Source organism: Herpailurus yagouaroundi, unplaced genomic scaffold (assembly GCF_014898765.1).
Source record: "Herpailurus yagouaroundi ecotype Mexico unplaced genomic scaffold, PumYag 197, whole genome shotgun sequence".
Lineage (NCBI taxonomy): Eukaryota > Metazoa > Chordata > Mammalia > Carnivora > Felidae > Herpailurus > Herpailurus yagouaroundi.
In genome coordinates this window covers 17,778,743-17,801,143 of record NW_024412428.1, presented here as the reverse complement: position 1 = coordinate 17,801,143, position 22,401 = coordinate 17,778,743, and the positions used below count along the sequence as shown (strand labels likewise).

The following is a 22,401-nucleotide window of genomic DNA, read 5'->3' as shown; positions in this document are numbered from 1 at the left end:
TTTTATCTCACTCCCTTCCCGGCTAAAACTTCCATAGATTTCTGGAATTAAAAGCTCTCATTGATGCTTAGACAAGTTGTTCTTCCAATGCCATCTCCTCACTTCACTTCCTTGGAAATATATTTCTTTGTTCTCCTTCAGCCTCTGATCCTGTCTTTGCCTTCCTCTTCTCCTGACTCTTTTGCTCTTCACAAGGCTCTGTCCTAAAATTTAACTGCTTTTTAAAGGCTTCGCTTAAACACCGTCTCCTTAAAAAAATCATTCTTGCCAGGGCACCTGGATGGCTCGGTCGGTTGAGCGTCCGACTTCAGCTCAGATCATGATCTCACGGTTCATGAGTCTGAGCCTCGCGTTGGGCTCTGTGCTGACAGCTCAGAGCCTGGAGCCTGCTTCGGATTCTGTGTCTCCCTCTCTCTCTGCCCCTCCCCCAATCGTGCTCGCTCTCTCTCTCTCTCTCAAATATAAACATTTAAAAAAATTAAAAGTGATCATTCTTGCTAATACCTTCGGATGTGATCTCTTCCTTTCCAAGGTTCCCAAAATATGTGATACCTTTGTTTCCACAACTATGTCATAATGGTGTCAGACATTTACTGAAGTAACGTATTAGATTTTAACTTCTTGAAAGCCCTGGCTTTCTTCTTTTTAATTCAAACCCCAGATCAAACATGACTTCCAGTGTGAATTCTTTTCCACACACTTAATTCCCTTCTCTGCCTACCATGTACTTTTTACATGCTCTGCACAGATGCGCTTATCACATTATGTTGAGATGGTTGGTTTTGATATTTATCTTCCTTTTTAAGCTGTAAGCAACTTGAAGGAGCATAGCATAGTGGTTAAGCTGCCAGACTGTCTGGGTTTAAATTCTAGCACTGCTAGCAATGTGACTTTAGGCAAATGACTTGACTTCTCTGTGCCTTAGTTTTCCGATCTCTAAAATGAAAAAAAATAATAGTAGCTACCTCATAGAGTTGCTGCAAGGATTAAATGAGTTTTAACATGTAAAATGCTTATCAGACAGTGAGCAATTATAATTATTGTACTTCATTGTCCTTTGTATTTTTATTGACAAGAACAATGATTACAGTATACAGGCACACAGCAGGTGTTTGCTGAATGAATGAATAAATAAATAAGAAAAGGTGTATATGATGTTTCTTCCTAATAGATCCCAAAGTCAAAGATAGAAGGTCTTTTCACCCAGAGGTTTCCCACAGCAATTAATATGGGGTTTATAATAGGTGACCGATAAATGTCCGTGGAGCATGGTTTATAACTATTAATCCAGGGACTGCCAGACTGAGAGCAATAAAAATAATAAATTATACAATGAATTAGGCTCCCATCAAATAAACGGTCACACAGGATCTTGCATTAAGGTTGTGAGAACATTTCCCTTTCCGGTCAGGAAGATTACTTAACTTGCATGGATGGTGTTAGCCAGACTCTGGCTCGCTAATGATGTGGGGGGTGCCCACAACGTAGATCTCAACCCGGATCACGGAGGGTCCAGGACCACACGAGGGGAGAATTTTGACACTGAGGTTCTGTGGCCCCCAAAGGGTGGATGTGGGCCCCAGCCCTGCCAGGAGGGAAGGTGTACAGAGCCCTGCAGAAGCTCTCCACAAAATCTGGTCAATCCGACTCTGCATCCCAGAGGAAGGCTCCCACCGCCCTGGGGCTTTGGCTACGAGGAGTGAATCAACTGGGGATTTTGAAAAAGTGGACTAAAAGAGAAAAAACAACCCTTTTGGGCAGATTAATCAGGCAGGCATGGGGCTATTTCACAGTCGGGCAGACATGCACTCTCATGTCAGCCACCCCACAGAAAAAGGCAGGGGACCTGTTTGTTCAACTAGAAACGCTTACCCTGGCTTCTTCTCCCTCCCTCCCCACCTTTGTCACTCAACTTTCCTACTTCTGTGTTGGAGAGGTTTCCTTCCCCCTCCCTCCGGCTTTTGAAAGTAACATCGGTGGAGCAGCTAATGAGGCGGTGGAAAGCAAGCTGGTCCGTTCTGGGTTGCTAATGACTCCATTCCCGGGAGCCTAATCAAAGATTTGTACATTTAATTGCTGTCAAGTCAGCTCCAACCACCTGCCATTTCTGCAGCACCTGAGCTCCTAGCTCGGTAGCCCCTGATTCTAAATGAATCCATCACCATTTCTAAAGGCCAGAAAGTCAGGCTGCTGGGCAACCCTGAATGGGGTATATCCTGGAGGGCAGAGACCAGCCGGCCTCTCTCGGAGCGTGCCTGATCTAACCGGGTCGGCATTGGAGGGACACCTGTGCCTCTCTGGGACCAGACTTCTGTTTCTAGGGGGAAGGAAGGGTGGGTGTGGTGAGGACAGGGTGTGGGAACAAAGAGGAGGAAGAAGGTGACATCTGATCACACTCTTTCTGAATCTGTTAATGCTTTTATCCTGAAGGATGACTTAACTTCCATACCGGTGCATGGTTGGCCCATGGATCAATATTTGCTAGGCAGCCTTTTCACGTAAAATGGTAATTGTTTTATTGTCTTTCCCAAATTCAGGTCGTAGTTGTCCCCCTGGGCTTTTTTTTTTTTTTTTTTTTGGCGATTTCGGGAATGAGAAAACAGTTAATCTGGACCTGCGTTCAACCTAATGGTAAAACGGGCTACCTCATGGGGATTTAAATGAGTCGGGAAAGAAAATTATGTTTAGCGTTTCCTCTTCTAATTGCAGTAAAAATTCTTTAAACACACGTACTATACTCGCACGTTATTCTTTTCTCCCGTGACGGGTATATCGAGTACACGCATCGTAGCTGACCTTTTTGAGATCAGTCTCCAGAGCGACGGTTCTCAAACTTGAGACCGCATCAGAATCACCTGAAGGACTTCTTAAAACCCACCTTGGCCGGGCCCTCCCGCAGTTCTGATTGAGTCTGCTGTGGGTGAGGTCTGAGGCTTTGCATGCCTAACAAGTTCCCAGGTGATGCTCACCGCCCCCCCCCCCAAACCCCCGGACTGCGGGAACTTTCTTGAAGCCTCTTGGAAATGGCAATCTCCTTGTCTACAGGGCAATGAGATTGCCATTTACTGAACACTTGATTAGCTGCATCTGCCTGCTGGTAACTGAGTTGACCATGGCAAAGAGGCACTGACCCTGACACCTCAAGCGGGAAAAGAAGGGAATTCTCCTTTTTCACCCTCCCATCACAGGCTCACATGTGATGTGTAAAGGAAGAAGATACAAAGCACCAAACAGCGGTTGGGCAGATACGGTGCTTTGCCCTATAGACAAATAGCCCCTCCCGTCCCCCGAAATCCTTTAGTTGGAATATGGCTACTTGTATTTGGGAATTCATTTTCCCTTAGGGTGACCAACCCTCTCGGTCTGTCCAGCCCTGAGCTTTCCCAGTGCTAAAACTTAGGGTTATGGGCAAATGGGGGCCCTGATCACCCTTCCTCCCTTTTGGTTAGGCAGAATCTACATCAAGAAGGGCATATTGTTAATTCAGATTTACAAAAACACAAAACAAAAAACCCCGCAAAAAGCCAAGGTAAATATTGTCAGACTATGAGCATTTTTGCCAGACCCTGCCAAGAAAAAGGAGGGAACTAAGGTATTTAGATTGATAAATATTCACTCACGGTTCCCAACTTGCCATTGGCAAATACTTGCCCTAGGCAACATTGGGACTGGGCCCATTTTTCATTATTGATTAATAGTGAGGAGGTTTTCTTTTTTTATTTCCTCGATCTGAATTTCTAGCCTTTTATGACCAACCAGTTGATCTGGTGAAGAGGTCGCTGTGACCAGCTTTCTGTTACTTGCTGTTTCCTTATATTTATTTGTCTTCCTCCGCTCCACACAGTTGTCGCCATGTTCCAGACAAATGCACACTTGTTTTGATTTCCTCCTTACGGCTTAGTCTATTTATATCAGGGGACCCTGGAAAGTGTGCAAGATAACCTTACTAGAAAGCTAAATGAATTCTAAAAAGCAAACACCATACGATCTGCCAATCAGATGGGAAAATATTGTTAACTGTTATTCACTTACTACCCTAGATCTTTCCCTAGAGTGCTTGAAATCACAGAACTGAGGTACATTTGCTCTCTGTTCACCTTTGGAAGTTAGATCTAAATGCATCGATGATCTGCGCAGAGAGAACAAAAAAATAATTGCTCGCAACCTGACAAGACCAAGGGCAAGGGTATGTCTGCGCACGTATATTTTTTCATGGAAAAATTACATCAGCAGCTCTCTTGATGGAAAATTCAGTGCTCTCGGAGTTGAGAATTCCCCAGGAGCAAAACTGCCTTGAAGGAGGGGTCTCCTGATTCTGTCATTTTCCGCTCATCTTGCAAGGCTGCACCGAAGCACCATTTTCTGGGAGTATCCTTCCCTAGCCCGGCCCCTCCCCACCTCCCGGCCTGTTTTGCAATTATTTGGTGCCCCTGTTTTAGCTCTTCTTACGTAGCCTTGGGGTTGTTTGCGTGTGTATTTGTCTTTACCTTTGACTGCGAGACTCGGAGGCCAGGATACAGGCTATATTGCTAGTGGGCGCCTTGCTACCTCATGCAGTGCTTGGCATCCAGTACGTGCTCAATAAACATTTGGTGATTGAACACTGGCCGTTATACTTGAAGCCGTTTCGGGGGTTCTAAACACAACTCCTGCTGATCGTTTCTACAGAATTTATGGTATTTATTTTAATACGGTAAACAGGATTGGGGCCAAGTCCAGCGATGTTTTATGTTCCTCCCTTGTAACATACAGTCTGGGCACAGACATCCTCAAAGGTTAAATTGACCAAGAGACGGGATTAAAAGCATGAGGTTGAAAAGGCAATTGGTTCGCTTTATTTCACTCATAGTTCATACGCTTGCTTCGTTCCCAGTGGTCCCATAAAACCCAGAGCTATGGAAAGTGAAACGATCGGGAAGCTCATCCCTCTTGCCACCATATTTCTCCCTCCCCCTTTCCCGTGTAAGTTGGAAAGCTGCCTTCTGCTCTGCTGTGGGACAGACGGGCTGACCCTGGCCCGGAGAAGCATTTATTATCAGCCTGGAAACCTGGCCAGGAATAATGTTCAAAATGGTACTGTTGGGGCCTGGGACAGAGGTCTGTGCTCAGCCCAGCCTAATGCTGACCTTCACTTCTTCTGCCTTCATCTCACCAGAGTATAAGGCAAATGGTGAAAGAAATGGAGAATGTTCTCCTCTGGAAACTTGGACTTTATTGCAGGTGGGACTCACTTCACCCCAGTAGGAGTGGTCCCAAAGAGCTATGTGAAAATCACATTTTTAGAAGTCTAGTCATATTTAAAATGCACTCCAAAAACTGGCCATTTGAGAGGGGCTTTCATGAATACTTTCAAAGTCTCGTCTTTGCTAATGGAATATTAATTCATAGTCCCGCTTCTGTGAAAATCCAGATTTCCACCGGCTAGATTTGCTCCACGCAAGATGCATGAGAACTGTTCAAGTTTGGTTGCAGGTGGCATGGAGATGGGTAATCATTAATCATTATTAGTAAGTTCGGAGTCCTCTGAGGCACTCGTGCTTGGGGACTCCAGCTTTTCCTCCCTCGTGCCGCCTCGGGAGTGCCCCTCCATCTCCCTCTCTCTCCCACCTCGCTCTTCCCTCCATGGGATGAACAAGATAAAAACAGGAGGAGCAAAAGAAGAGAGACCTCTGCAACGTTCTCCGCTTTATTCGGAAGGTATGGGCTTGCAGCCAGAAGGTGATGAGCGAAATTGAGACATGGAAAACAAAGAGAGGGGAAAAATTCCAAGCTCCGGACCAGAGGGTAGCAACAGGGTGGATTTAAACCTCCTGTGGAATCTTTCTTCTTTCTGACACATACCCTGCCCGGGAGGGGGATTCAGTGTGATGTGTAAGAGTGCCCGCACAGCACTCGTCACATCCCGTCCCTAGTTTCCTCTCACACTAACCCCGTGTTCAATGTTTCTGGGCCTCAGTTTCCTATACGGGCACGGCAGAACCTCAGACAGTCTGTAAGCAGGGGTGCCGTGTGAGGGTGCCATCCGCTTCGTGCGACTGCTCTGGAATCACACAGGACTCTGTTTTTTCAGTTAGGCCGTGTGCCAGAAAGAGAGGAGAGAGTCTAGTCAGGATATTTAGCTTATCAGCTGCCAGTGCACGAATTTTCCCCTGCTACACACTTCCTAACATTCCGACCCTTCTGGTTTGAAAATTTCCAAGGCTGTTCCTATGCCAACCAAAAACATCACACGATCCGTGTTTCTTGTGCAATGTAGCAGTGGGATCTATGCTACCAGGAAGATGTGTCAAAGGTGTGGTTTATTTCTCATTCTTTTATGTGGAGGCTAGTGATTTCAGAGAATGCAACAGAGCCCTGTGAGACACCGAAATGCTCATCCAGACACCCAACTGCCCTGTGCCTCCGCTGGGTCTCTTAGGACAAGCCAAATGCTCCCGGACGTCTCATCCATATGGAAAATGTCAGACAGTTCATCTCAAAACTCCAGTATCCGGGTGTTTTCAAAACACCCGGGCGCCGCCCTGAACTACACAATTATAAATCAGATGCTTGGTTTCATGCAGTGTAGTCTGACTATTCTGGACAAAATCCTGACATGTACTTTGTCTCTTTTTTCGGACAGTTACCCTGATTTCTATCTTTGCAGTGAAAGAACAGCTTCTATCTGTCTTCACCAGTCGGTCTTCTTATTTTGATGAGGGGCTCACCTCAAAGATGAAGAGTTTAACCACTCAAACCACCACCATCAATAACAACAATCACCGACCAACCACAAAAGAAAGAAAGCATGAAATCAAAAGCCCCAGGGCCCAGCCCTGCAGTCCGCTACCTTGCTGTGATCTGGCCAGGTCATGAGCTCCAGCCTCAGCTTATTCACTTATACAACAGGGATGATAACCCTCGTTCTGCAGACTTCTTGCAGGATTCAATGAGACGCAGTTTGGAAGTACTTGGAAATAACACGTGCACTGCATTATGTTTTTGCCCATTGATCATTCAGGCGTTCGGCCTTTGCTCTGGAGAAGGATCACTGACAGCCATGCACCCACAGGCCCCAAGACGGGCTTTTACTCTAGCCATCCCTTTGCCATCCCAATCTACACTGTCCACAAGCTCTAGAAGTCAACAGATTTGAGATTGTATTCCCACAAGGGCCCTCTCTGGTCTTCCAGAAAAACAGCCGTCAACTTGCCCTGCTGGGTGAATATTGCTCAATGCTGACCTTAGTTAGCTATCATTTTAACCATTCTCAATCAAAAAACATCTACCTGGGTTAGAGTAGTATAATCGCACTACCATTTTTTTTTTCTTTTTAGAAGACATTTTATATTAAAAGTGTTTTTGGTCAAGTTTATTGAGGCATAATTTGCATACTATAAAATTCACTCTTTTTATTGTACAGTTTTATGAGTTTTGAAAACACATGGTCTGTGTGACCACCACTGTGATCCTTATCTAGATTGATTCCATCATCTCCCAAAATGCCCCTTTTTGAGGTCAACCTCTTCTTACTCCAGGTCCTGGCAACCATTGATTGGTTTTCTGTCTCCACAGTTTTGCCTTTTCCAGAATGTCTTACAAATGCAATCATAGAGTATGTGGTTTTGGGGTCTGGCTGCTTTCACGTAGCATAATGCATTTGAGATTCATCCATGTTGCTGTGTGTATTAATAGTTTGTTCCTTTTTATTGCTTAATAGTAATAAGCAGTCCAACGCATGCACTGTATCCGTTCAACAGTTGAAGGACAGGGAGATGTTTCCATTTCTTGGTGATTATAAATAATGCCGTAAGCACTTTTGTAAGGTGTTTCATATGTACATACATTTTCATTAGACCTTTGCCTTTAAGAGATGTATGTAAGTTTCATTCCAGATGAACAATCAGAGACTGAAAGATTTGGGAGACCCCTGGGGAGAGGAGAGAGTATATTTCCTTCAACATTCAGTCAGGCCCAGACCTGCCAGTTAAACAGGGACTAGTTGTAGCAAGAGGCTGTTATTATTTCCACCGAGGACGCTTGCAGAATAGAAATTAAAACTAGCATTATTTTTCTGAGCCCCAGGGGAAGAATATAAGTACATGATGGCAACCATCAATTTAGTGGGTCCAAGGTTGTCTAGGCGATTAAAGTAATATTTCCATGGGTTTTGGCAATTCCCGGCATAGGTCACCTTCACGTACTGGGTGAACTCTTTTTCAAATCACTGGTAACTGTTCTTTAATATGTAGAGAAGAATATAGTGCCTGTTGGCAGACTGTTTACTAACAAACTCTCCAGGGTCGTTCAGGTTAAATAGACTCTCTTTTTGGCTAATTTAGGGGGGAAACTGTGGTTCTTAGTTGAAATAGTTATATTGGAATCTCTACTGTGCACACGACACCAGGGTAATTATCAACCCCCACTGAGAGTTTCAGGCATAGCATCAATTCTACCTGATTTCTCCCTGTACCCATCACAAAAATAGGAGTTAGGGAGGAGAACCAGCCATACCAGTAAGAAAGTTCAGCTAACCCTGGAGTCTCATCAAATCTCTCCTGCCGTTTTACTTTTTCACCCTGGGGCTCCTGTGTCCTCTGACCCCTTACCATTAAATATTTGTATCCACTCAGGAGACATTTACTGTGCGCTTGCTTCTGTCAAGCCCTTGGATGAGTTGGGAGCTCCCAAAGATGACTGCACTTAGAGAACAATCATGCCTCTATCACGTAGCCTTCAGTGTGAATGAGTTTCAATGCTGGTAGTGCTCCAGTCGTCTCCGGACAATTTTTTTCAGGAGCAGCAAAGACGAAAGAAGAGATAGCTGAAATAGCTAAACTAAGATGTAAATAAACAAATGTTTTATTTAAGTAGAAAAATAAAAGTTTTGCCTACTTAATATATGGCGTTACGCAAGTACGACAGTCTCGTGCTCTGCCTTTTGATTACGCGTGTGGGGAATCTCAGCTTACCCGTGTGGGCCAGCCCTCTCTGAAATGTTATTTCAGTGAGGAAGTGTGTTTGGAGTTCTGAACAACTAACTTGTGAACAGAACTTCAGACACAGCCTACAAACAATTTGAAGAGTTAGATCTGTCGATGGCTGATTTACGGAACGGCTGGTTTGGGGTTCGTTAGTGTCCACGTTGGGAGGCACCCCACCGTCTGAGCCCTGAGTTCTGTCAGTACCACTCACCAGCACTGAGGCCTTAACAATATGAAAAATACTAATAACAATGGCAATAGTAGTGAGAGGAGCTAACTTTTTAAGAGCACCATAGCTGAGAGAATAGGAACGAATTTAGCACCGTGAGTGGTTCCAAAGGTCTGAGACTTGGAGTGGGTGGGTTAAGTGGAGATGAAGACATACAGACACACATGTGTGCATACACACACATACACACATACGTGTGCATGCACACACACACACACGCATGCACACACATACATAAACACATGCACACAGATACATGCATACATGCAAGCATACACATACGCACATGCATACATACATGCATGCATGCATGCATACAACTGGGGAGCAAAGCCAGAGCCTGCTCCCCTCTAGTGTTGTTATAGGGCTTGATGGTAGGGTTTTACAGAGGGAAGTCTTGATTCCATTTTGATGATGACCATAAATGTGAGATTAAAGGCAGGGAAATCCGTTATTGGCTATTGCACTAATCCAAGAACGGGTGATAAAATCCTCAGGATGGAGGGAAGGCAGCAGACCCAAAAGGCTCTTTTACAAAGACAGATTCATTTGGGTTTGGTAGCCAACTGAATGGGAAGAAAGGGGGGTGTGTGGGTCCTAGTTTCTAAGCGGTTGATCAGTGGTTCTATTAATTAGAATGGGAAACATCAAAGAATGAGCCAGTTTGAAGAGGAAGGAAGACACATTTGGTGTTAGATCTGCCATGGAAATTACCTGGAACCTACTCTGCCTTGATATAAAGAAGATCTTCTGGATATTTTAATCTATGCAGAAGTGAGCTCTCCATCACTAGGAGTATTCAAGCAGAGGCTTATATAACCATCTGTCAAGGTTATAAAAGAGGCGTTGCCTGTATGGGGTTAGAGGCCAGGGTGAACAGCCTTTAAATCCTTTCCAACCGTAAGAGTCTATGATACTCTAGGAGTAGGGGGGGAAAAGGCTATTTATTTCATGCACTGTTGTGGTCTCCAGACAGATTTTAAATACCACTGTGACATATACCATGAAATAAAAACAAGTTGAAAAAGGGAGTGGTAAGTTAACTGCACACTTTTTATGTGCGTGCCAGTAGCTCTATATTTACTTTAGATGCATTTTTTATCTGAGGCTATTTATATCCAGAAATTTAGCTGCTGCATCACAAATCGACATTCAGTATTTGGCACACTTACAATGTCGGGGGCTCTGACATAGCCAGCTCTCCGCGCGTGTGTATAAATGTGTGGTTACGTATGTGTCAATAAAAAAAGACCATGATTTGCAACCAAATGATTACTATTTTCCATTTAGTGCATATCTATTCTATTACTGCAAAGCAGTCATTTATAAATCTTTCACCAGGCAGCGATTCTGAGGAGAGTTAAATATCAATCTAAGTATAACATCAGTATGTAAACAGATTGATGAATTGCTAGATTGCTAGGATATAAACCATATGGAACCGTGAACAACGCTCTGAAGAGCTAGGGATAATTTTAGCATTTTATGAAAACCGAGGACAAGACAGAGCTACCCTACCACTTCTTGAAACTTCTCAACGCTCTTCTGTTTTCACTCTCCAGGCTGCATGGAACAATTAGCATTCTGAACATTAAAAATATAACCTGCTAGATTGTTTCCGTCCTCAGGCAGGATCAGCGGACTCTGTGGGTGTGAGTGCCGGAAAAGTCTGCAGAAATAGACTGGGGAGGATGTATTACCCTGAGAGGCAGGCTCTGTTATCTGTTCCCTCAAATTCTGTACGTACATGGTTAAGGTTCCAAAGCACTGAGCAGGTCTTCAAAGGGATCCACGAAGGAAAAAAAAAAAAAAAAAAAAAAAAAGAAAGAAAGAAAAGGCTAAGAATCCTTTACTTTTCAAGTGGCAGGAACAACACTAGAATCCAGGCTTCCTGTCTGTCAGTTCTGAGCTCTTTTTATAAAATGACACTAGCTTCGCATACTAAATCCAGTGATGGCATAATACAGTTTATACTTTGCTGCAGTCATGAAAGCTTCTCTCTCTCTCTCTCTCCCCCCCCCCCCCCCCCAGTTATATAAGCGGATCCTTCTCTCTTTCTAGTTGCAGATACAGCACTGCACTAATGCTGAGGGTGGATGGAATAAAGTTAAGGGATCCTGGGGATTCTTTTATGATTTCAGGAATTTTAGGCTAAAATCTATGTGGTCAGAGTAGAGCAGAGAATTAAGCAATTTTGGGCTGAATTTAAGCACAAAAGGCAGCCAATGTGGAAAATTACTTAATCCTTCGCTGAATTTGGGTTCTGCAAACCTGACCTGCATCAGCACAGAAGAAGAAATTCCCTGGGGGGTCCTCAGAGGTGAGCCACGGAGATTAGCAAAGACGGTTCTCAGGTAAAGCTCTAAGAATTGCAGTCATTTAGCCAAGGAGGCAGAGGGCGGATACGGTAATGGCCGCCAAGTTTACACCACACTGTCATACAGGGAATTATGGCCTGTCGTCTCTGAGCACAGAAGGAGATGGGCTGGGCCTCCAGACCCAGACCTTCACCTTAGCTTCTGGGAAACCTGTTAACATAACACGAGCATGTGGACAATGGAGTGTCCTTCCTCTTCAGAGGCGAGGCCAGCAGCCCCGGGGACAGGCTGACATTTTCTTCCTGAGGGCCGGAGAGGGGTCCGGGAATGCCTGGCTGGGCTCGGGAGGAGCTGGGCTTAGGAGCAGACCCTGTACTTCTGACTCCAGACTGGCCTCCTTCCTCTCAGGAGGAGCCCTAGAAGGAAGACTGGAAAGTGGAGCGAGAACCATCATTTTGCTATGTTTCCTGTTTCATTCTGCTGGGGAGTGGGGGTGAGGGTGGGGTGGACGCTTCATGGTTTTTAAAAATAAAACAAACACGAGTGCCCTGATGTACTGTGTTGGGATAATTTTCTTTTAGGGACTCTAACAAATGCCTCTTGACATTGAATATGATGATTTATTCTAACTTCATTAGGTATCGATCCCAGATTCGTCTCCCGAGGCCCTTCCAATGCGCTTACCTACCTGGAGCTTCTCGCTGGGACAGGCACAAAGAACAGGACCTAAGAATTCCATTTCTAAGAGTGAGTATAGTAAGCAGGGGTAGAAAAATATATGCACATCACCTTGAGTGGAACCCGGTAGGGCTTGGTGTGAGGCCCATCTCGCAAGGTTCTAGTGAAATAAAAAAAACATGACAATACAGGACAGAATGGGCTTTAAGTTCAGCGCATTGAATTAAGTGGGCTGATTACCGTTCAATGAGAGAATGGGTAATATGGAGGAAGAGGAGGAAGGGGGGGAAGGAGAAGGAGATGGAGAGAATATTGTAGCCGCAGAAGACTATATCCTGAACCTTAAGGCACTAAAACCCACACACTTCCCAAAGGGAGTCTCTCCGTGTCACTCACTACCTAGACATCGGTGTCATTTCTTCACCGCGTGTGCCGTCATCAGAGGCGCTCAAAATGATGTCAGCTGCTCCTCTAGGCACGTAACCTTTGGCAGAAATAGCACGTATTTGCTCCTGCCCGACTCCGGGTCGCAAGTCCGCATAGATAAAGCCCTCCCCTCAAGGCCGTCTCCCCACCGATGACCTCTGGGGCACTCAGGCTCAGCTTTCCTGCTTTGAGAACTTCCTAGTTAAGTCCCCCTTATCACTGGGAAAACTTGACCTCTCACATGCAAAGCGGGTCATGGAGCAGGGAGAACGGAACTCTCTGACTTTAAAGTCCACTCGGCTTTGCTTACCTTTGCAATAGAGCATTTGTATTTTGAAACTGTTTATGAGAGGTTCTCTGAGTACTGAACTGCAAACACAGATACCAAGAAATTCTGGGGCCAGAGTGTCCAAATAACTGGGATAAGGACAATTGAGTTGAATAGTAATAAAATCTGGCACCGATTGTTTAGGCTTTCGAATTCTCCGATGACAAGCCTTCCTTGGCTCGGCCCTTTGGTCCAGGGAAAAGAGCACAGGATCTGGAAATAAAGAATGTGCATTTGAGTCCTTTCACTGCTGTCCCCCAACTGTGAGAACTTAGGCACTCTGCTTTGTTCAGGACGCTAAGCTTCGGTTTTATCACATGTGACAGGGATCAGCAACCTCTACTTGCACGGGATTTTTGAGAGGATTAAATGAAGGAATAAATACTTTCCAAGTGCTTCATGAGGAGTCCTCCCCCCGCCCCCATTTTACAGATAAATATACTGAGGTCCAGAAAGGTTAAGTAACTTGTGCAAGGTAACACAGCTGGTAAGTCTTATATCCTGGAACTTCGATCAGAGTAGGTGGTCAAGAAATTTCTGTGACGATGAGATTAACATCATGTATGTGATTCCATCTTCCTGAGAGAAATTTGCCGTTTGGGCAGAAAGAAGCCTGGTGCTCTGCCACATTTTCCCGAACTGCATCAGGCTCAATTCTCTGCCATGTGACACGGAAGGAAAATGAGCCCCTGCTGCATTTGTTTCTCCGGTTGGTTTCTCTGATCCTTGTAATACAAAAATTACAACAGGATTCATCCAGAACTATAGACAAAATTGAGGGAAGCATTAACAGATAGAGTCCTTAGTATCGTGCTTTACGAAGAGTACACGTTCAATAAGCGTATGTTGACTGAGGGTTTAGAAAGATCAGTTCTCCGATATTCTGGTAGAGGGCCAACCGGTCCCGGAAAAGAAAACAGACATTTCAGATGGCTTTAAGTGTCCTACTCTGGAGGAAAATAAACAAGCACAGAGTGAGGACAACAGGGCTGGAGTCAACGTGACACTCTAGGAACTACAAAATCACATCAGTTATTTTGGCAAATGGGATTCTAGACACTTGCCATAGCACCAGATGATGTTTATTCCCACAAGAAGATTATTATAATGCATCGCTTGGATTAAGTTTTTCCTTTTACGAGGACGCTATGTCAGAGTCGGCTAAACTAGACTAAGGCTAAGTCTGCCTTCCAAATGTACCTGCTTTTCACTTTCAAAAGCACGTCTACATCTTCATACACTGCCTTTATGACTTGGTCCTCAGAATAATCGCGGGGGGGGGGCGGTAAATAGAGCAGGTATTATTATTTGTGATCTTTACGGGGTGGGGCTGGGGAGATTGTGTATCCTGCGTGCATCTAGCAGGGTGGCTGGTGTATAAACAATACATATAGGAAATACACAATAAATAATAGCTATCATTGAGTGCTTTTACTGGGTGGCAGATACTACTTTAAGCGCTCCACATACATGGACACATTTCTTTAAGGGGAGTTAGGCATAACTGATGAGCGTGTGAGCCTGCTACTCACCAGCTGAGTGACCAAGGGCACCTTGGCCCTGGTTTTGTCACCTGGAATATAAGGAATAATAACAGGGTAACCTCATGGTGTTGCTGCAAAGATCACCTGAGTTGATACACATACAATAATGCTAGTGTACCTGAACGCTCAATAAATACTGGCTGGTATTTGTATTTATCCCAAAGTAACCTCTCAAGTCATTGGCGGAACCAAGATTTGAACCCGGGCTGCCTGGCTCAAGACCCTGTATCTCTAGTCACTATTTATTTTGAATGAGTAACGAGACAAGTGAATAAATAACCTAGAGTTGCCCTGCAAGACGGTGGCTGAATCCAAGTCCCCTGTCACCGCCCCCCCCCCCAACAACTATAGCCCTAGATCGAGGCTGGGCCCTGGCAAATACACAGAGCCACTTCTTGGAAGGAAGCAGGAAGTTGCCACTTATTTATGGGTTTTATGTTCCCTCTTCGTCCTCAGGTCACACTTCCTTCCAGGCTGCTGAGCCTGGTGGTGTGTGTGTGTGTAGTTAGAAGTGTACCCCTTCCCTGCAGATGTCAGTTCTTTTGCATTTCAGTGGTAGAGGATTGGATTCTTAACTCACTGAAGGAGAAACAGAGTGAGCAAAACTCTAATAAGTGACATTTGAATAACACTGTCCGGTTTACAAAGCGCTCTCCCATCCATTTTGTCACTTGATCACTGGACATAGATTATGTCCTCTGTCTTTGAAGCAACCCAAGCATAGAGGCATCACGTGACTTGTCCAGCTTGTGGAATTGGTAAGTCCAGAGCCCAGACTTTTCACCAGGGTCTGCCACCTCTGGGTCCCACGTCCCTTCCTTGACGAGAACTATGACCCTTTACACTAAGGGAACTTGGGCCTTGTCCTTTGTCCTTGGCCCTGTCCTTGGTCCTTGGCCTCAGAAAAATAATTTCATGGTATTTCCAGTGTAGATTTTGATCTCCTTGGGAAAGTTTCGTTTTGGACCTTTGTGATGACGGAGGAATGGGACAAGATGAACTCCCAGGTCACACGCACAACCGTGGAGTCTATGATTCTTTCCCAAGAGTTTACGAAGCATGGAATGCTTGGTACAGGAAATATCCCAACAGCTGTAAAGAGCTATTTATTTGGGACCATCCAACCACGTGCTGTGATAGAAAAATGTGGGAGAAGGAGAGGGGGCGTCGGGAAAAGGATTTCACTGATTTCACGTATGCTCTTGTCTTATTCTGATGTCCTATGTCAAAACTTTTGTTCACGGCACTCTCCCACATAAAGCAGTGCTCCCTGGATGCTCTCTACCTCATCACGCTCCTTCCCCTCACGTGTATAGAGATTGTTTTTCATTTTGAACCCAACTGCTGCTTCTTTGATTCTGTAGCAAATCGCCCTTTTGAGTGTGTGGTGTAATTACTCCCATGGCAATGGACCGAAGTTAGACACAGGCCATTATGTGAGCCCGCAGCCTGAGCGGGGAGACGGGAGCAAAGAATTCCTTTTAAAACCGCTCTCCTTAATAATAGCAGGACAGAGGTAGAAAATTACTGGCATTACAAATTGCTTTTTTCCATAAGGGTTTTGTCCCTATCTTTTAAAAGGCTGTGTCACACTGAGAAAATTTCTCTACGTTTTTAATTGCAGATAATTTTGTGTAAGGAAAACCTCCCAGTGAAAATGGTCTGATGAAATGTGCTTAGTTTGGCTTTGGCCGAGCTCCTCGTCGTCCTAAACGAGTGCACAGAAACACGCACAAACAATATTTGCTACTGCCTAAAAAGTGTAACCCTGCATTTACGGCAAAAGCAATGGAGGAGATTGAGAAGTGGAGACTGGCCCCTAAAAAGAGCTCCGCTTACATAAAAGAGGAGGGCCGAAGGAGGTGTGGACTGCTGCCACCAAGCGGTGAGCCACGCAAGCCTGATGGCTGCCAAGAGCCCTCACTTATCCGGAACCCAGCCTGGTCCCTGGGGAAGGTGGACAGGAAGAGGAGGAAAGTGAAGAAGACGCCAGTGCCGCCAAAGTAACCGTTAGGAAAAGACGCGTCCTAAAGCCAAATGTGCTTTTTATTCGGAGAACGCCATATCGGGACCTCATTCGTGCTGTTTTAAGGCCCGATTCTAACAAGCTTAGTTTTCAAACCCTATAGCACGTTAGAATCAAGGAATTAGCACGTGAAGAAAGCCAGTGAACACACTACATATTTATTTTAGTCTTAACAAACACCAATAGCAACCAACGCGACACTGGTTACGGACTCAATTTTAAGGATGATGAAACAGGTTCAGAGAAGGTCAGCCAGTAAGTGATCAAGCCTGTCTTCACATTCAGGGTTCTGGCCTCAGAGCTCATGTCTCTTCCTTTTCTCCCCCTCGCCTTTCCAAAGACAGGCACGCTGAGAAGCAAGCCTCAATGGCAGGACAATGGCGGGGGACAGCATGGAATCAGTATTGAAAATTTGCCGCACCCTGGGATGATCCAGTATAGAGGAAAATGGCCTCCTCGGTTCCCAAATGCGTCTATTTTAGAGGATAGTCGTCATTGATTTGCATCAATATGTCCAAACGCGTCAACTTTCTCAGTGTAAAGAGTAGGGAGAAAGAATCCTGGGGGGGGGATACAGGTTCAGGGGATCCAGGCGTAGCTTTGCCTTTCACTGGCTGTGGGAACTTAGCCATGTTACATCACCTCATCGCGCCTCTGTTTCCTCATCTGAAAAATTAACATAATTATTCCGCCTACCTCATGGAGCTGGTTCAGGAGGATTCAATGAGGCAATTCGTAGAAATAGTTAAAGCTGTACCTGACGCTTAGGAGGCATGACTTATGAAGCATAGATGCTTTAGAGAGGTAAACGCTTACCTCCCGAAAGGACTAAATCTGACTTCTTATTTAAATTGCTCATCTGTCCATTCATTCATTCAACACACATTCACTAAGTCCATATTATGAGCCAGCAGCGGGTGGCCACCAGGCAAACAAATATAAATAAACGACCGCTCTTCGCTAGTAGGAGCTCAGACGTGTAAACAAAAAATCTGCCGCGATGAGGGAGGTGCTGGGAGAGCATTTCTGCGGGAACACGGATACAGGAACGTGCAGCCTCCTACCTCGCCCTGGAGGAGTCAGGATGGCCGCCCCGAAGTGAGGTTCCACAGAAGGTGAAGAGGGAAAGGGCATTCCAATGGACGACACAGCATGTTTAAGCAAAGACCCAAATGGAGGAAGAGCAGGTGAATTCCCACATCGGGTGCCGGTGTGTGGGAGGCGAGTAGGAAAGGGTATAAGGCTGAGGAGGGAATATACATATATTTGTTCTAATTGCACAGTACTGAGAAAACGGATTCGCCCAGGGAACTAGTTGCAAAAGGTAGCTTTTTAAAAAAAAAAACAAAACTCAATTTGCAATCTTGGGGTCCTCTACTAATTTGGAAGCTCAAGGGAGAGGCAGTAAGACATTTTTAGTTCAAATCTAAATTATTATCTCCCAACATCTTACATTTCTTACCATAAAAGTCAGATGGAAAGCAGTGCGACCCTAGGATCGGGACTAAAATGGTGTAAAACACAGTAGCATGTGCGACCTGGTCCGTGTCCACTTGTCACTGCTTGGCTGTCAGACTGGGATGAGAACACGCACCTGAGCCTCACCGGGCACACGAGTGAGCAAGGCCATGCGTGTGCACCCTGGTGAGGCGGGAAATGTCTTGTACCGAGCAGTTGCCATGAAGTAGGCTGGTGGCTCCGCAAAAAATATGAGTAGATTTTTTTTTTAATTATTGGGGTGCCTGGGTGGCTCAGTCGGTTAAGCGTCCGACTCTTGATCTTGGCTCAGGTCATGATCTCACGGTTCATGGGATGGAGCCCCACATTGGGCTCCGCCTTGACAATGTGGAGACTGCTTGGGATTCTCTGTCTCCCTCTGCTTCTCCCCGACTCATGCTTAAGCTCTCTCTCTCTCTCTCTCTCAAGTAAACACTTAAAAATAAATAAATAAAATAAAAATCATTATTACTATTATTACTGTCAATTTCAGTGAAAAATTCCACAAGTATCTGGATGCCAAAGTATATGTGAGACCCGACAGCCGACACCACGTTTTATGCATTTCCCTCCGCCCGGCACCCAGCCCCGAGCCTGCCACACAGTAGGTTCTCTATTGATGTTTGTCGAGTAGCGACCAAACATCTGGATTTGGACATTTCCAGGGTGCGCGTATGGTAACCGAGACCCTCCACAGCAGTTAATAAGCCCAGGGAGCACGGTGTATGGAGTGGGAAGACCGGTAGGGAAGCACGTGAAGGAGATGGAGAAAGTGCCAGTTGGCGGGCCCCGGTGATCTGATTATGCGATGCCAGTGTGTACCGTGAGAACTCCTTGACCACATCATGTACCTACTCGACTTCACTCCCATGTAACCAACTTTTCATTTACTTTAACAGCAATGTAAAATGCAACGGTGATTCATCATACATTTTGGGAGGAACTCTCGCTTGGAAGGAGTTGGTTGGACTCTGGAGGATTAGTGGGTCGAGAACCAAGTCGGTGCATACTGAAGGCACTGGGCTCTCTTAGGAGGCTGAATCATACACCCCAATGGAAACTTTCCCCATCCTGGGAGTCATTAATGTGTCATAACCCGTAATTTAGAAATTATTGGGTGTTTGGGACTTCCTTTCTCACTCGGCCCACAGATCCTTATCCTCACACACAGACCGAACCCTCAGAGTATCGATGAAGGAGGGGACCCTCCGTCAGCTCCTGTTGGAGGAATAAGATGAGCACAGACCTAATCAGGGAGCATCTACTCTGGGCTTCTGAACAGGACAATAATTTTTGCCGTCCTAAGTCCTATGCGTGACTGCTGCTCATCGTTCTCAAGATCTCAGCACCTTTTCCTTCCGGTGGGCCCTGGGTGACGAGTCAAAATGAAGTACTCCTCCCCGCTTGGCTGTCTGGTTCACCACGGGTCAACCCACAAAGGGAGACTGCTCAGTGAAGTGACAGAGGTCACGCCTCTGGGGATGGAAGTCAACCTTATCAGTGTTTTAGAAGCAGACCTGGATTTCTAGGCGCCTCCACACGTGAGCACCTGTTCTGTTTCCGCATTTGCCATCAAGGGTTATGAGATGGAGGGAGAGACGGGGTCGGGTGTTTGCAAAGGTCACTCAGTTTCATGTCTGAAAGGTGAGCGGTGATGTCAGGATCAAGTGGCCAGTGAGGACAGGGGAAGGATGACAGAGACATTTCTTTTAATATTTTTTAAATGTCTATTCATTTTTGAGAGAAAGAGAGAGAGAGAGAGCAGGGGAGGGGCAGAGAGAGAGGGAGACAGAGAATCCATGGGATCCATGCTGTCAGTGCAGAGCCTGACGTGGGGCTCGAGCTCATGAACTGCGAGATCGCGACCTGAGCAGAAATCAAGAGTCAGATGCTTAACCGACTGAACCACCCAGGTGCCCCTGGAGACAGACCTTTTTAAAGGCATAACCCCCACCCCCCAGACTCACTCCCATTTCCCCCTCCGGCCATCCCTTTGTGCATCCTGCTGGTAAATTTCGATGTTGATGCTGATATTTAATTGTATCTGCAGAAAGAAGGCAAAATAGAGCTCATCAGACATTTAAAGGCAGTCATCTGTGTTTCTTATTTACTTTTAGATAAGCAACATACCCACATAATTTACTCTCGATAAAGACTACAGGAACTGCTCGTTTGCCAAAGACAAGTGACTTTTAAATTTTTTTTTTTTTTAACGTTTATTATTTTTGGGACAGAGAGAGACAGAGCATGAACGGGCGAGGGGCAGAGAGAGAGGGAGACACAGAATCGGAAACAGGCTCCAGGCTCCGAGCCATCAGCCCAGAGCCTGACGCGGGGCTCGAACTCCCGGACCGCGAGATCGTGACCTGGCTGAAGTCGGACGCTTAACCGACTGCGCCACCCAGGCGCCCCAGACAAGTGACTTTTAAATGGCGAACAGTTTGAGATGTTACCAGAGCAAAACTTGTAATTCCTACTGGCCAATCCCCACCTGCCCCCACTACCCCCTTCTCCCTCACACACACACAGTGTTTGTTGAGCCCATATTTATAGATGTCACCAAGAGCCTGTGCCTCTGTCCACTCCTGTTTAAACATCTGCATGCCCATATGTTGGGACATCAGTCAAACTTTGCTCCCTGCCAGCTCTACTGTGTTCCCCACATGCCCGGGGCTTCTCCTGGTCTGCTCCCCAGGCCAATGAACCCCATCACCCTCCAGAGGGTTCCACATGAAGGAGAAGGGTCTCCAGGGCGTGCAGAGGAATAAGAACATGACGGCCAGGCCTGCGGGACAAGGACATCTGTCTGATTGCTCCACTCGTTTCTGCCCATGACCTCACAGAGGCCTCAATTGGATCAGGCAATTAGTATGGGCAGGATCAAATGCTGCCCAATTTAATTCAATTACTCTTCACCGCAAGAGAAAATATGGTTATTATAGTGACAGGACCCGTGTGCGGAATGCAGGCTCCTGGCCAGCGACCTGCCAACACGCTGCCAAGCTGTGAGGGGCAGCGAGGACGCAGAAGAGGATGATTGGAGAGGATGAGGCAGAACCGTACCTGCTCCAGAGCATCGCAAGTGGGGTTCGTGTCCGGCCACAATCGCCCAGAGGCCCCTTTTCTGACAGAAACCCCTGGGCAATGGGTGCATATCTATTGCCCAGGCTTGGGATCGAAATGTGGAGGAGTCACTGTTCCACGAGAACGATGAACTACTTCCCGGGTCCCGGGGAGAAAGGGGGAAGCACGAGTGACAGCAGCCAGAAGACAAACGGCAGCTATTTTCCACAATTACTACTGTTTTAAGGGAACTTTCTTATTTATCATTCTTAAGTCTCTATGGCAAATCTGACAACTAAGAAGACAACGTAGACATTGAGTCTTTTTTTAAAAACGTCTTCGTCGGGGCGCCTGGGTGGCGCAGTCGGTTAAGCGTCCGACTTCAGCCAGGTCGCGATCTCGCGGTCCGTGAGTTCAAGCCCCGCGTCGGGCTCTGGGCTGATGGCTCGGAGCCTGGAGCCTGTTTCCGATTCTGTGCCCCTCCCCCGTTCATGCTCTGTCTCTCTCTGTCCCAAAAATAAATAAACGTTGAAAAAACAAAACAAAACAAAAGTTTTCGTCCCTTCACTGCCATTGATCTCCCCATATTTAATAACTAGAACTTTCATTTTGCCCTTATGCTGCATTTCCTGTTGGCCAGCTATGGTCAATGATGTTTATGTGGGCCCATTCCTTTTAACCTCTCAAGAGCCCTGTGAGCTAGAAGCTTTCATTACTCCCATTTTGTAGGTGAGAAAAATGAGGTTTCATGAGTCTGAGTAACTGCCCAAGGTCACATAGCTGTAAGTGACAGTGGATCCCTGTTGGATCTGTTGATCTCAAAACCCCTGTTCTTGACCATTATGCTAAACTTCCCCTTGGCCTCCTTTCTTCAAATCTTCCTTGCCTTTCTATGCACGTCCTCGGGTCACTGAAGAGAGAGAGGTCTGACCACATGCTCAGTACACTGGATACACAAGAGCCCACGTCCACGTGGAATCATATCATTGTTTCTTAACTAACACACTGAGCTCTGGGTTCAAATCCCAGCCCCGCCGCTTCCTGGCTGTGTGACCGGACAGTCTCTGGGTCTCAGTTTCCTCATGCATAAATGAGGAACGTATTTCCTCATCGCATTGTGGGAAGAGCTATCAGAGTCAACGCACTTAAAATGGTACCCGGGGAAAAGATGCAAAAGTTGTCAGCCGTTAGCATCACTTCCCTTCTGGAAGCAAGTAATGCAAAGATAGGAGGCAAGGCCGTTATCTGCCGTATGCACACATGCACACTTCCAGAGGTAGACCACATATTGGCAGCGTCCACATCAGTCAGGCCTTTGCTGGGCCTGGT

At 45.9% G+C, this 22,401-nt stretch overlaps 1 long non-coding RNA gene across 3 annotated transcripts in view; it reads left to right on the top strand.

Annotated features, from left to right (window-relative positions):
* LOC121012889 (uncharacterized) overlaps positions 1 to 22,401 on the top strand; it is a 280,849-nt gene that overhangs the window by 254,500 nt on the left and 3,948 nt on the right. For all 3 annotated transcript variants that reach the window (XR_005782382.1, XR_005782383.1, XR_005782384.1), the window contains 2 exons: positions 12,149 to 12,257; positions 16,111 to 17,699. This is a non-coding gene — a long non-coding RNA (uncharacterized LOC121012889). The remainder of the gene's footprint in view (positions 1 to 12,148; positions 12,258 to 16,110; positions 17,700 to 22,401) is intronic.